The following is a 13,088-nucleotide window of genomic DNA, read 5'->3' on the forward strand; positions in this document are numbered from 1 at the left end:
AATAATCAATTGAACAATGATCTGTGAATAACCGATGATGAATCTATTTTGGAAAAGCAGTGGAATTAGCCCGTTTCTTCATAATTATTTTAAGTTTTCTATTTGTTTTACAACAACCTTTAAACATCCTCACTTTTGTTCTTAAGCATTGCATAGCATTCATAAGTTTCAGATACTCGAAAGCAATTCCGTGTTCGTTGGGAGACGACTTAGGGTTACTTTAGCCCTATCTACTTTCTTGAATACTACTAGGCAATACTGAAGTTGCCTTGAAAAGTAGTATTAATTTGATAGCTTCAACGACAACTTATCACAGTGTCTCCTCGAGTTTTGTTGATATAGTAGTAATTGGAGAGAGGGTTAAGGGTTGCATAAGAAATGGAAAAATTGCATTAGGTCCAAATCTGGTAGCGAATTTGAATGAGTATGGTCCTAGGCATGAGAAAAACAGAGAACAAAAGGCTAATTCACATTTTACTGCCTATTCCCAAATGTCGCATTCCTATGGGTCTAGTTGAGCCATGGAGCAGAGACATTACAATTGGAATGAGAAGGTCGTCAAATTCACTCCTATCTCAATGACCTATATGGAGCTACTATCAGATCTTCTCCGCAATAACCTCATAGAGGTTTGTCCCACCACGCCTGTACAACCTCCTTACCCAAAGAAGTATGACATAAATGCCAAGTGTGATTATCATGAAGGAGCGTGTGGACATTCAACAGAGGCATGCAGGGCTCTAAAGCATAAAATGTAATCTTTGATCGATTCAGGATGTTTAAAGTTTGAAGAAAGTCAATCCAGCATTGAGGCAAGGTGTGAGTTCGCCTCTGCAAACGCCATGGACAAATGAAGAGGGCTTTAGGACTGTATAGGAAAGCATGGATTATTGTAAAAAGTGAAATCGATGTTGCTTTGCTCATGTTTTGTTTTATCTTGCTGTAAGGACTATGCTCATTGATATTGTACCTTCATCTATGACTTTTAATGTGAACTTTCATTACGAGGTATCTCCATGATTTGTTGGAAATCATGTCTTAATAGGGTGTCGTTGAGAAAATGAAAGTTGCAAATAACAAAACAAAAAAATGAAGGCAATCTTGAGTTGCTTGTCTTTCTTGCAAATCGTCAAACTCTTATTTTTCAAAAATACCAAAAAAGGAATAAAAAAATGAAAAATGATAATAAAAAACAAAAGTTACAGAGTCAGATTTTTCCGAGGTCAAATGTTTAATCAAAAGAAAAAATTTGGCGTTTTCTCTCGAGATGTTTGTACGCATGTTGCTTGAAAACCTTCACCCTGCACTTGTTACTGCCTTCAGTAATAACGTAAACCTTTACACTGTGACAGATTGGGATGGCCAAATTTTCCTCGTTTGCGCTAGTAGGGTGATCCCTGAATCCATTGGGACAAAAAAAACTCACAAAAAGAAACAAAAAAAGAAACTTTCAAAAAGAGAATAAGTCTACTAGATTGAAAACCCGAAAGGGCAGTCCAGAAAGGAAGAAAAAAAAAAGAAAAAATGACTCATGTTGAGGTCATTCAGTCGTAGGATTAATCTTTTGAAAATAAAGCAATCAAAATTTGAAATGATGTGTGACTATCTTTTCTTTATCTAAAAAGCAAAAACATATATTCATTGTCACCCCGTTTGAGTCAAAAATAATTTCTTTTTCAAAATTATCCCCAGGCAAGGGTTATCATCGGGTAGGAGCCAACTCGGTGTGCAAATAATGAGCACTCATTGATCAAACAAAGAGAATTCATCAAGAAGAAAAAGAAGAGAACAAAAATAAAAAATCACAAAGTAATAATGAGCAGAAATGAAAATCAAAGTTCAAAACAAAAAACACAAATCAAAGTGCTAAAAAAGTCAAATAGCTGATGCAATGCCTAGATGATAACCCTTGTTTCAAAAAATATAACCAACAAACATTCATTTGGGCCTTATACCATTTTCTTCCAATACCTTTTAGCCTTTAGCCACGTTACAATAACGATTGCTCAAATTTTCATAAAGCTTAATTTTGCGATAAGGCGAATTGACTTTCAATGTGTCGTCAAAAAAGAGAGAGAGAAAGAGAGAGAGAGAGAGAGAGAGAGAGAGAAAAGCATCGTCTCAGGAAGAGGGGATCTCCCTGCCAACTAGCCAGAAGCATGTAAAAGAAAATCAAACCAATTGGGACATCCTTTTAGCCTATCCTTTTCATGCCCACTACCTCTTCCAAACAGAACCATATGCCAAAGAAAAAGTTGGGAAGCTTTGTGAGTCTCACACAAGTCTTTCATCAATCCATAATCCCAAGACTAGGGGCAGCTTTGCAAGTTTCACTTGATTTTCTTCACCCTAATTTTCAGGGATCCATACCCCATGCCTATTTTCCCAAACACCAAACTAGGACAATTTTTTGGGTATCTCGTGTTTTGTCTTTACATTCACATATTACGTCTCCCTCAAGGAGTGTATAAGGAATGGTGTGCCCACATGGCTATCCCAGTCTCCTTCAAACCTTTCTAAAAGTCTCACATTTTTCACTGGTGTCGCAACCGGCATCGCGACGGGATGACGATCCCAAAAATAAAATGGGTTTAGAAAAAGATATTGGAGTCGCCACCATAGTTTATTCTAGAAAACTACGAAAAAACCACAAAGAAAGACACAGTCCACGAAAACCAAATTCTGGGTTCGGGAGTCGATTACGTGAAGTGAATGTATTAGCACCCTACAACGTCTGCCCTAAGGCAGTACCTTTAATTAAATACGCGAATGTGATGTGGTTTTCCAAATGTTTACTTATCCCCAAAAATGGAACTACAAAGAAACAAAAGATATTTTTTAATTTTGGGAAATTGTTGAAAAAAATTGTTTGGAAAAGATTTGGATTTTTGGGAAGTGAACCTGACAAGGGTTAGCCTTGCTCCTACGTATCTCCACTTTGGATGGAGAATCAAGGATCACGTAGTTCTGACCGGCAAGATTATTTGTTTGTTCGAAAATGTGAATGTTTTTCGTTTTTGAAGATTTTATATTTTTTATATTTTTGAGAAAAAGAAGGTAATGATTACTAGGCCGACGTAGACGGTCACACGAGTATTCATATCTTTAAAAAATTATTTTTATAAGAGAAAGGAAAATATTAAGCACTAGGGCGGTACGAGCGATCACACGAGTGTTTGTAATTTTAAAAGATTATTTTTAAATATTTTTTATTACTTTTTCAAAGGAAGAGAAGAAGTTTTTAGTATAAGGACGATGCGAGCGATCACACATGTGCTTAACCTTTAAAACATTTTCTTTGATTATTTTCTAAAAGAAAGGGAAAAGGTTTTTAGCACAAGGACGATGCGAACGATCACACATGTGCTTAACCTTTAAAACATTTTTTGGTATTTTTTATAAAAGAAAAGGGAAAAGGTTTTTAGCACAAGGACGATGCGAGCGATCACACATGTGCTTAATAACCTTTAAAACGTTTTTTGATATTTTTTATAAAAGAAAGGAAAAAGGTTTTTAGCACAAGGACGATGCGAGCGATCACACATGTGCTTAACCTTTAAAACATTTTTTGATATTTTTTATAAAAGAAAGGGAAAAGGTTTTTAGCACAAGGACGATGCGAGCGATCACACATGTGCTTAACCTTTAAAACATTTTCTTTGATTATTTTCTAAAAGAAAGGGAAAAAGTTTTTAGCACAAGGACGATGCGAGCGATCACATGTGTACTTAACCTTTAAAACATATTTTTGTTATTTTTATTTATATATTTAAAAAGTGGATATATATTAAAGAAATAAAATAAAAAGATAAATAAATAAATAAATAAAATAAAATAAAATAAAATAAAAGAAGAAGTAAAATGATAAAATAAAAAAACAAAATAATAAGTGAATAAGAAAGAGGTGAGGGTCCTTAAATAAGAAATGGGGTGTCCAAATATTTTTTTTAGAAACAGGCTTACATCCAAATTGGACAGGGGTGAGATTTAGCAGGAATAGGGGTATATGAAGAATTTGCTGACAGAACTGAAATGTGCCGCCTTAAGGAAGTAGTTGAGCCGGACAACAAGTCCAACGGCAAAAAGAAAAAAGAGTATGGGGGTGTGTGAATGGAAAATGGATGCGCAGAGGAGAAAACTAGTCCAAACATAGGCCGAAGGCCCTCTTCCCAACTGAAACACTAGGTTCTACCCTTTCTTCCCACTCTCGCTCATGCAATTGAGACCTAGGGTCTCCTTCTCTGCGCAAGAGCACCTCGAGACGCTCGCCTCCGCCGCTCAACGTCCACGACTCAGCCTCCTCCCAACCGGCCAGCCACCACGACGGACCCTCCAATCAGTCCACGCAGTCAGCGGCGACCACTGCTGACTGCGTCGTCCAACTCCCCTCTGCTCACCTCTACGCGCGAGAGGGAAACATTCTCGCCGTTCGTGGTGCCACCGACACCCACACCGAAAAAGGTAACACCTTCCACGACTGACCAGTACCTTATCCCCTCCTCCTCACGGGAATCAGGCCCTAACCCCGAGAGCTCACTGCTCTCACTGTTGCTCGCCTAAAAGGCGTCACCGCCAAAGGTGGAGGTCCCTCTACCGTTTCTCTGTCGACTATGGCCGTGAACGTGCAGCTGCTTCAACGAAATCCCCATCACCGGCGGGCTCACAGATAACTGAAGATTGGACAATATGGTGATGCGGGAACTAAGTAGAAAGGCCGCAATATCAATTTCTTTGCCAGGATTAGAGAGAAAACAAGAGGTTGATTCTTGAATGCTCTTGGGAGTGAATATCTCGCACTGTAGGTCGAAGATGGAATTTGAAAATGAACTTGAGTGGCTCTACCGAAATCACTGGGGAAAGGGTGAGGGGTTTGGGCTGGAATATTGGTTTGTTCTCTTCTGTGTTTTTTCCATGCAGGGAAGCTAGGAGCAAGGGTGTAATGAGAAGGATGATAATGGGGATGTGAATGGCATATAGAGTCCATTAGATGATCTTGATAGCAGAGAGAAATCAAAGAGTGGATATGGGATGGTGGTGGTGGTGGTGGTGCATTGAAATCGAGAGGAGTGGTTTTGGTGAAGATGAAGATATTGGTTCTGTTGCTTTCTTCTTTCTGTTATGTTTTTCTGGTTAGCATCTATCCTAATGATTCAATTTTATTGTTGATGATTGGAGATGAACAGAGGCGTGTGGGGCATAGTTTTATTATCTGGTTTGTGGTTGCTGTGATTGCTTCAGGGTGTTTGGGTTGGTTCCTTTCTTTGCAGGGAAACGACGTGTAGTAGAAATCAAGGTTGATGAGGGTTTGTTTGGGCCATTTCGGCTTTGGTAACAGGGATAGGAAAATGAAGAGAATCGAGGTTGTTCTGTGTGTTGTAGTGTATGAAGATGAAATTATGGAAGTAGTTGTGTTGATGAAGATTGGGCGGGGATCATTAATAAAAGGCAAGAAATGCGGCTGGAGGTCTCAGGTTGAAGAGGGGGTGATTATGCATTGGACGATGAAAAAGGAGAGTGCTCTAACAACCATACAATCCCAAAGAGAGCAATATCATGTATAATATGAAGCACAATGCAGCAAGCCTACATGAAGATACAAGTGAACAAAGCATACTTACCTCTTGAAGCTCTGCTTGCCACCGTTAGCCTAGAACCTCCGGTGACCTCCTTTCTCTTCCTCTGGTTGGCACCCTTCGTTTTCCTCTGCAGGTGGAATGAAGATGTTGTCTCAAGGAAAGGGTATTATTCAGTGATGAGAGTTTTTCCTTTTGCTTCGTAGTCCCCTTTTCTTAGGTCCCAATCCCATGCTTTTTTGCGTGGCTGCTTCTGTGTTTTTTTTTTCTTGATACTCTGATCCCCTCCCATACCTTACCTGCAGAAACGGTTCTCTGCAAACACGTACTACCCGCTGTACATCTCCAAGCCAAACCTCCTTTTTCTCTTTTTTCATTGTTTTTTTTTTAATTTTTTATTATAAAGACAAAATAGAACATTCCAAACTTTTTCCTTTTTTCTTATCTATATTAAGGGCGTTGATCCTTACACCTCCACGTTTTGGTCTTCCACCTCCCCATCCTACTTTTATCCCTTCTTTTTTTTATTTATATTTTTATTTTTTATTTATATTCCTATTATACCCTTAAGTAAAATTTATTTTATAATTTAATTTTAATTCCAATATCCTAATGTAGAAATCCTAATTTTTTTCTTTGCTATCTCTTGTTTTTTGTTGTTTTCTTGAATTTTTTTGTGCTCTTTTTTCATTTGACCATGACAATCGTTGGCGTGGTGAAAGGAAAGTTGTAATAGAGTTCTTCGTCTCCTTGATCGCGATCGTCATCGCGTTTGAAAGCGTGGTGGTTGAAGGAGAAGCGGAAGAGAGGTAAGTATAATTCACTGTTAAAAATAGCTTACATCCTTCAACGGATGTCAACATCCGTTTAAGGTGAAACGGATGTCGACATCCGTTTATGCCTGGCGTCTTCTTCCTCCAAGCACTCAAATCCTCACACAGAGAAATACAAAAACCAGAAACCTCAGGCACACACAACTGAAACGCTGTTACATACATTTTAAAAAAAAAACAACCAGACTTCAAGACAACGCAAGAAACGCTCAAGACAACGCAAGAAACGCTCAAGAAACGAAACAAAAAAATAAGCTCTGGTGCAGAGAGGCAGAAACCAGCAACATGCGGAAGAAGAAACCCAAATGAACGAAAGCTTCTCTATCAAGCGGCGGAAGAAGAGACGAAAAACTATCCTTTCGAAGACCAACCAGAAGAAACGAAGCACCACCGCCTGCATCGCCGAACCGCCGCACCACCACGAAATGCACAGACAAAGGAGTTGGGAGTCAGAGGTTAAAAAAATGAAAACCAAAGTGAAGGGAAACGAATCTGGAAGGTGGGGGTGCTGTGTTACCTGAGGGAGGAAGTGAAAAGGTGGGGGTGCCGTGAGGGAGAGAGTGAAATTGAAAATGGAAAAGGAAGAAATTAGGGTTAGTTAAATAAAGGAGGGTTAAATAAGTAAATTACAAAGTATATAAAAGATTATTTTTATAATATAAAAATAATAAAGAAAAACGAGGAGGTGGAGATCCAAAAGCGTGGAGGTGCAGGGATGAACGCCCCTATATTAATTATGCTTAACTAATATTAATTATGTTTAATTATTCTAATTATATTAGAACAACACTCAAAATAAAAACTAAAGACATAGATTAAAAATAAAAATAAAAATAAAGTAAAGAGATAAATAAAATAAAACTAAAATAATAGAAGCAAAAAATAAAAATAGCAATAAAAAATAAAAATGGAAATTGAGATAAAAACATATGATAACTCAATACAATAAAGCCAAAAATCAATCCAGGCGAAATTTGGTACTGACAGTTGTTTCTCTATACTTAGATTTTACTAGATAATATGACAAAGTGTTATTTTCATATTATATAGTAAAAGATAAGAAAAGATAGAAATATTAATTTTGTTTAGATTTCTACGGAGGCGAAATGAATGAAGATGAATACGAAACATAAGATTAACCAAATCCGTGAAATATGAGAGATTGTAAAAAAAAGATCATTGCCTAGCAGAGGATCAACAACAGAAAAACGAAAACCCGAATTCGACATTGCCTAGTAGAGGGTCGATACCACAAAAGAAAAAACTAGATTCGACCATTGTCGAGCAAAGGATCAATAAAACAAAACGAAAACCTGGATTCGACCATTGTTGAGCAGAGGGCTGATATCGCAGAACAACATCCTGGATTTAACCATTGCCTAGCAGATGGCCAAAATCACAGAACAAAAACTCATATTCGACCACTGTTTAACAGAGGACGGATACAGCAAAAGAAAAACTAGATTCGACCATTGCCTAACAGAGGGCCGATAACACATAATGGAAACCTGGATTCGACCATTGCCTAGCAGAGGGCCGAAATCACATAACAAAAAGGCTTAAACCCTCCCTTGGTCCTAATATTTGTGTGAAAATCTCAGTTTGGTCCTCAAGTTTTGAACTGTCTCAATTGGGTCATAATTTTTGTAAAAATGCACACATTTTACCCCAATCGCTAACTGATCTCACTGTGCAACAGTTATCTTCTGCTATCAGTGGAATAAATAGCTTAAAGGTTGGTGATGAACCTATAGGTTACCAAGTTGGTTCATTTGCAGAAAAGGTTTTGAGATTGATTGCACTGGTTACGCGAGTTTTCTGGTGACTTTATTTTTTGAGCCGACGAGATAATCTGTGTAAAATCTCTGATTCTCAGAGAGATGAATAAAATCCCTAATTCAAATTAACTAAATAATAGGCATTGTGCCATGTGAAACACTGCTTATTTTAAAAAATAATTCATATAATTAAATAATACACGTCAGCATGTCCTCTGGCTACCACGTTAGCTAAACTTAACGCTGATTGAGATCAGTTAACGATTGGGGTAAAATGTGTGCATTTTTACAAAAATTATGACCCAATTGAGATAGTTCAAAACTTAAGGACCGAACTGAGATTTTCACACAAATACGAGGACCAAGAAGGGATTAAGCCAACATGTAAGCATACCATGTCAGCTAAACTTAACGCCGTTTGAGATCAGTTAACGGTTGGGGTAAAATGTGTGCATTTTTACAAAAATTATGACCCAATTGAGACAGTTCAAAACTTGAGGACCAAACTTAGATTTTCACACAAATATTAGGACCAAGGGAGGGTTTAAGCCTAACAAAAAAAACAATTTCGACCATTGCCTAGCAGAGGGCCGATGTACAAAAGAAAAACTTGAGCTTAAGGTGCTAAACAAAGTTGGGTTTTGTGGGCTAGTGTGGTAACTAGGCTTGGGGGCCAATGTGGAAACTGGGTTTGGGGCCAGGTGAGCTGGGCCTTGGGGACAGTGTGGAAACTAGGCTTTAGGGCCAGTGTGAAAATTGGGCTTTGGGGCCAGTGTGGAAACTAGGCTTTGGGGCCAGTGCGGAAATTGGGCTTTAGGGCCAAGTGAAACTGGGCTTGGGGGCCAAGCGAGCACTTTGAAATTCTTTTCTTCTCAAAATCTCATCAAGCACATGTTCACAAAATCTGTACAAAGATTTTAGCATAGTCGAATCCATTACCAGTGTATTCGACTGAACTAGACCTTTTTCACAACAAATATAAGTTCATAAAAGTGCTTGTGATCTTTTCTTCAGAAATGTGCAGAAGTAATCAAAACCATTTTATCACACATTTTAGTACAAGCATGTTCCATACATATAACACATAATCAATCATAGGAACACACATTGCACATCAACAAAACATGTTCAATCAATAACATTGTTCAAATCAGTATAACAGCAGAACATGTAATCTTGGAACTTCTGTACTGTTATTAAGCAGTGTGTTGTCATAATCAAAAACCAGTTTGATATAGAGTTTGTGTTGTCAACAATCTCAACAAACTAAACCCTTTGTTGTTGGGGAACAATGTAATCTTTTGAAACTCTCATATATCCAAATTCTTATTTATTTTATATGCTTGCATAGGCTTGATTTATCAATCATTGGGTTCCTTACCTTTAATTAATGCTTTTATCGTTTAACTCATTCGGTAAATGTTGTTTGTCTTTATTGATACGGGAACGTACAATAATGTCATGATTTGGGGGGAATTCCTTGATTAAGAAATACCACCTAGGGATAAGGGTAGGACGATCAATTGTATTTTGCTTCCGTTTATCATGCATTATTAATTACTAGGGGAGGCTAGGGATAGCAAGCCGGTAATTAGTAATAGGCTCTTTTTGCCAAGGGATTGAGTTAAGGGTAGACCAAGAAAGCTTGCATGACAATATGATAAATAAGAAAATTAAATAAGAAGAGTAGATATATGAGGGTGGATAAGATGAAATTGTAAACCCCAACAACATCATTCATTCATAGTTTTCTTCCTTGCCATTTAAATCACTGCATTTGCATGTTTACTTTTATATTGCATACAAAACCTAAATTTATTCTTTTCTCAAGTCTTATACGATTGGTTTATACGAAAGTTAAGGCCTAAGAGTCCTTTGGGAAACGATACTTGGACTTACCCATTTTATATTACTTGATAACGATCTGGTACACTTGCCAGGAACTTAACATTGTGCGACTTGGTACACTTGCCGATTTGCCCTAACAAGTTTTTGGCACCGTTAACGGGGACTCACGGTTTAATTAATTCTATTTGTGTGAATCTTGATTAATTTTGGCTTTATTTTATTTTATTTTATTTTTCCCATTTTTATCTTTATTTTCAAAATCCCTAATTTCCATTTTTGTTTTATTTTATTTTATACTAACAATCTCTCTCTAGAATTTTTGTGCAGGCCTCACAATATGATCTAACAGGATGCAGTTCTACCAGGATGATTACAACTACTGGTGGGAACCTTACTGGTGGCACGGTTACATCGATTTAATTTGAGAATGAAAAGAAGAGAGAGGCATAGAGCTTTTATGTTTTTTTTTTTAATTTCTTTTGCATTATTAGAATATTTTACATAAATTGTTTTCTTTTATCTTTTTAATTAAGTGTTGCAATTTTAATAATTTTAGTTGTGCTTGAATATTTATATTTTGTATTGTTCAGTTTAATATTTTCATGCACTTTAATGTTTTAAATTAAATTCGGTTGTGTTTAATTTTTATTTTTAATTTTGTCATTGCATTCTCAAAACACTTTCAAAACCCCCCACTTCGTGTTTGACATGATTCTCGAACCACAGTTTGGTCCTTGAGAGACGACCTAGGAGTCATTTCCTAGCTATACTGCATTTCTAATATGCAATCAAATTTGCATGGGCGGCGACAGCTCATCATAATTTTGGCGCCGCTGCCGGGGACAACACAATTTCACCTCCTTATGCTGATGTTGGGGGATCTTAATACTGAAAGAGAATGCAAAGAGGTTGTCATTGAAAGTGACAAAGTCCTAAATGAGGAAAGAGAAAAAGAAGAAAAAGAGGATGAGAGGAAAATAGAGAGAAAAGAAGAAGAGAGTTTGAGTGAGAAAGAAAAAGAGGTAGAAAAGGAAGAAGATGAGAGAGAAGATAAACAATTTTTGAGTGAAAAAGAGAATGATGTAGAGGAAGAAAAAAAAGAGGTTGAGAGGGAAGAGAAAAAAATTGAGAAAAGTCCTTGGTGCCTTAAGGAGTGTCTTAAGGAAAAGAAAAAGGGGAAGTATAAAAGCAAAAAGAAAGAATCATATGAAAAACCCCTTCCTCACCCAGAGAAGGATCATAGGAAGAAAAAGGAAAAACAGTTTGAGCGTTTGATAGAAATCTTCAAGAAATTGGAGATTAAAGTTTATATGATTAGGACACTGCAACATGTTCCTGTGTATATTAAGTTCCTAAAAAAATTCAACAAAATGAAAAAAATATATCTTGACCCAGTTCCTGAAAAAATATATATATCTTTTTTATCTTTTATTTTGTTTTATTTTATTTTATTTTATTTTATTTTATTTTATCTGCTTTGATTTGATTTGATTTGATCTTATTTGATTTAATTTGACTTGATTTGATTTGATTTGACTTTATTTTATTTTATTTTCATTTGATTTGATTTGATTTGATTTGATTTGATTTTATTTCATCTTATTTTATTTTATTTTATTTCGTTTTATTTTATTTTATTTTATTATGTTTTATTTGATTTTTTATTTGATTTTAATTTTTTTCTCTCTCTTTTTTTTTATTTTTGTGGTTTGGATTTGATTTTGTTTTAGTGTTTTTGAGTTTTTTTTTTAGGTTATGCGCTGCTTCTAATGGTAGTACTGAAAGTGTCTACTGATGGATTCTGATGAAGAAGAGAAAAATTAACATCTACTTAAGGATGTTGATGAGAAAGATTCGCATCTACTAATGGATGCTACTGATGGGTGCCAATGAAGATAAGAAAGATTGGTGTCTACTGAGGGACACCATGGAAGATTAGCATCTACTGATGGATGCTATGATGGAGACTGGTCAAGCTAGTGACGTTAAAGAAGCGCCTGCTGGGAGGCAACCCAGTTTTCTGAACTTTTACTTTTAATTTTCATTTTTGTTTTGTTTTAATTTTTGTTTTTGTTTTATTTTATTCTTATTATGTTCTGCTTGAATGAACTAAACTGCTTTGATTCAACTGTGCCTGTTTTGTGTGATGGGTTTTGCTTTTTGAAAATTCTAGTGTTTGATTGAAGTTGAGATGATGCATGATGATAAATTTGTGAGACAGGTGCTTGAGATAAAGTTTGATTGAGATACTGAGCAAGTTGTTTTTCTGAATGTGAGAACTTGTGAGTTTACCTGTGTGAGTTTTGAGCTTTAGAGTTGTTCTTAAATAATTTTTGTTACTTTGGAAGCATGAATGATTTTGCCTAAACTTTTTGTGATTGAACTACTTGCCTGGAGTTTTCATATGATCAAGGCCATCTTTTGTTATCCCTTATTCTTTTGGCCTTCAAAATATTTTTGCCCACTAAAAAGAGAACAATTTGTTCTAACCTTTGAACCTTGAGCTTGATATGTCTTGAAAAACCGTTTTGAAAAATCTTTACCTTGAATTAAGTTGAGAACATTTGATCAGGTACTGACAAAGGTTCAAGTTTGGGGTTACTAGGAGACAAACCACCTCTCTAGGCTGTAAGCAATCAAAAGAAAAAGCAACTGAAAAGTAGAAAAAGGTAAAAGAAAAGAAAAAGTGAGAAAAGAAAAATTCAAAAAGAAAAAGAAAGAGCTCACTACAAGGGAAGGCTGGGAGGAAGATAAGACAGTTGTTCTTGAAAGAAGAATTCACAAATGTCTCTCTTAACTCAAGGAACTATGCTGACCAGAAAAACCAATTTCCTTCTTAGCCCAGCCAAGTTACAAGCCATGAAAAGCCCTTGTGATGACAACCTGTTTGCGAGTATGTTTGATTGTGGTTAAATGAAAGGCAAAATTAATTTGTGTGACATTGTGAAAACAGAGAGAAAAGCTGATTTCTTGTCTTGAAAAGTTTTTGAAAAAGGTTGAGTCATTGTAGTTGTTGTTCTGAAAAGCTGACTTGCAATTTATTTGCTTGAGGACAA

The sequence above is a fragment of the Vigna radiata genome, unplaced genomic scaffold (assembly GCF_000741045.1).
Source record: "Vigna radiata var. radiata cultivar VC1973A unplaced genomic scaffold, Vradiata_ver6 scaffold_216, whole genome shotgun sequence".
Classification (NCBI taxonomy): domain Eukaryota; kingdom Viridiplantae; phylum Streptophyta; class Magnoliopsida; order Fabales; family Fabaceae; genus Vigna; species Vigna radiata.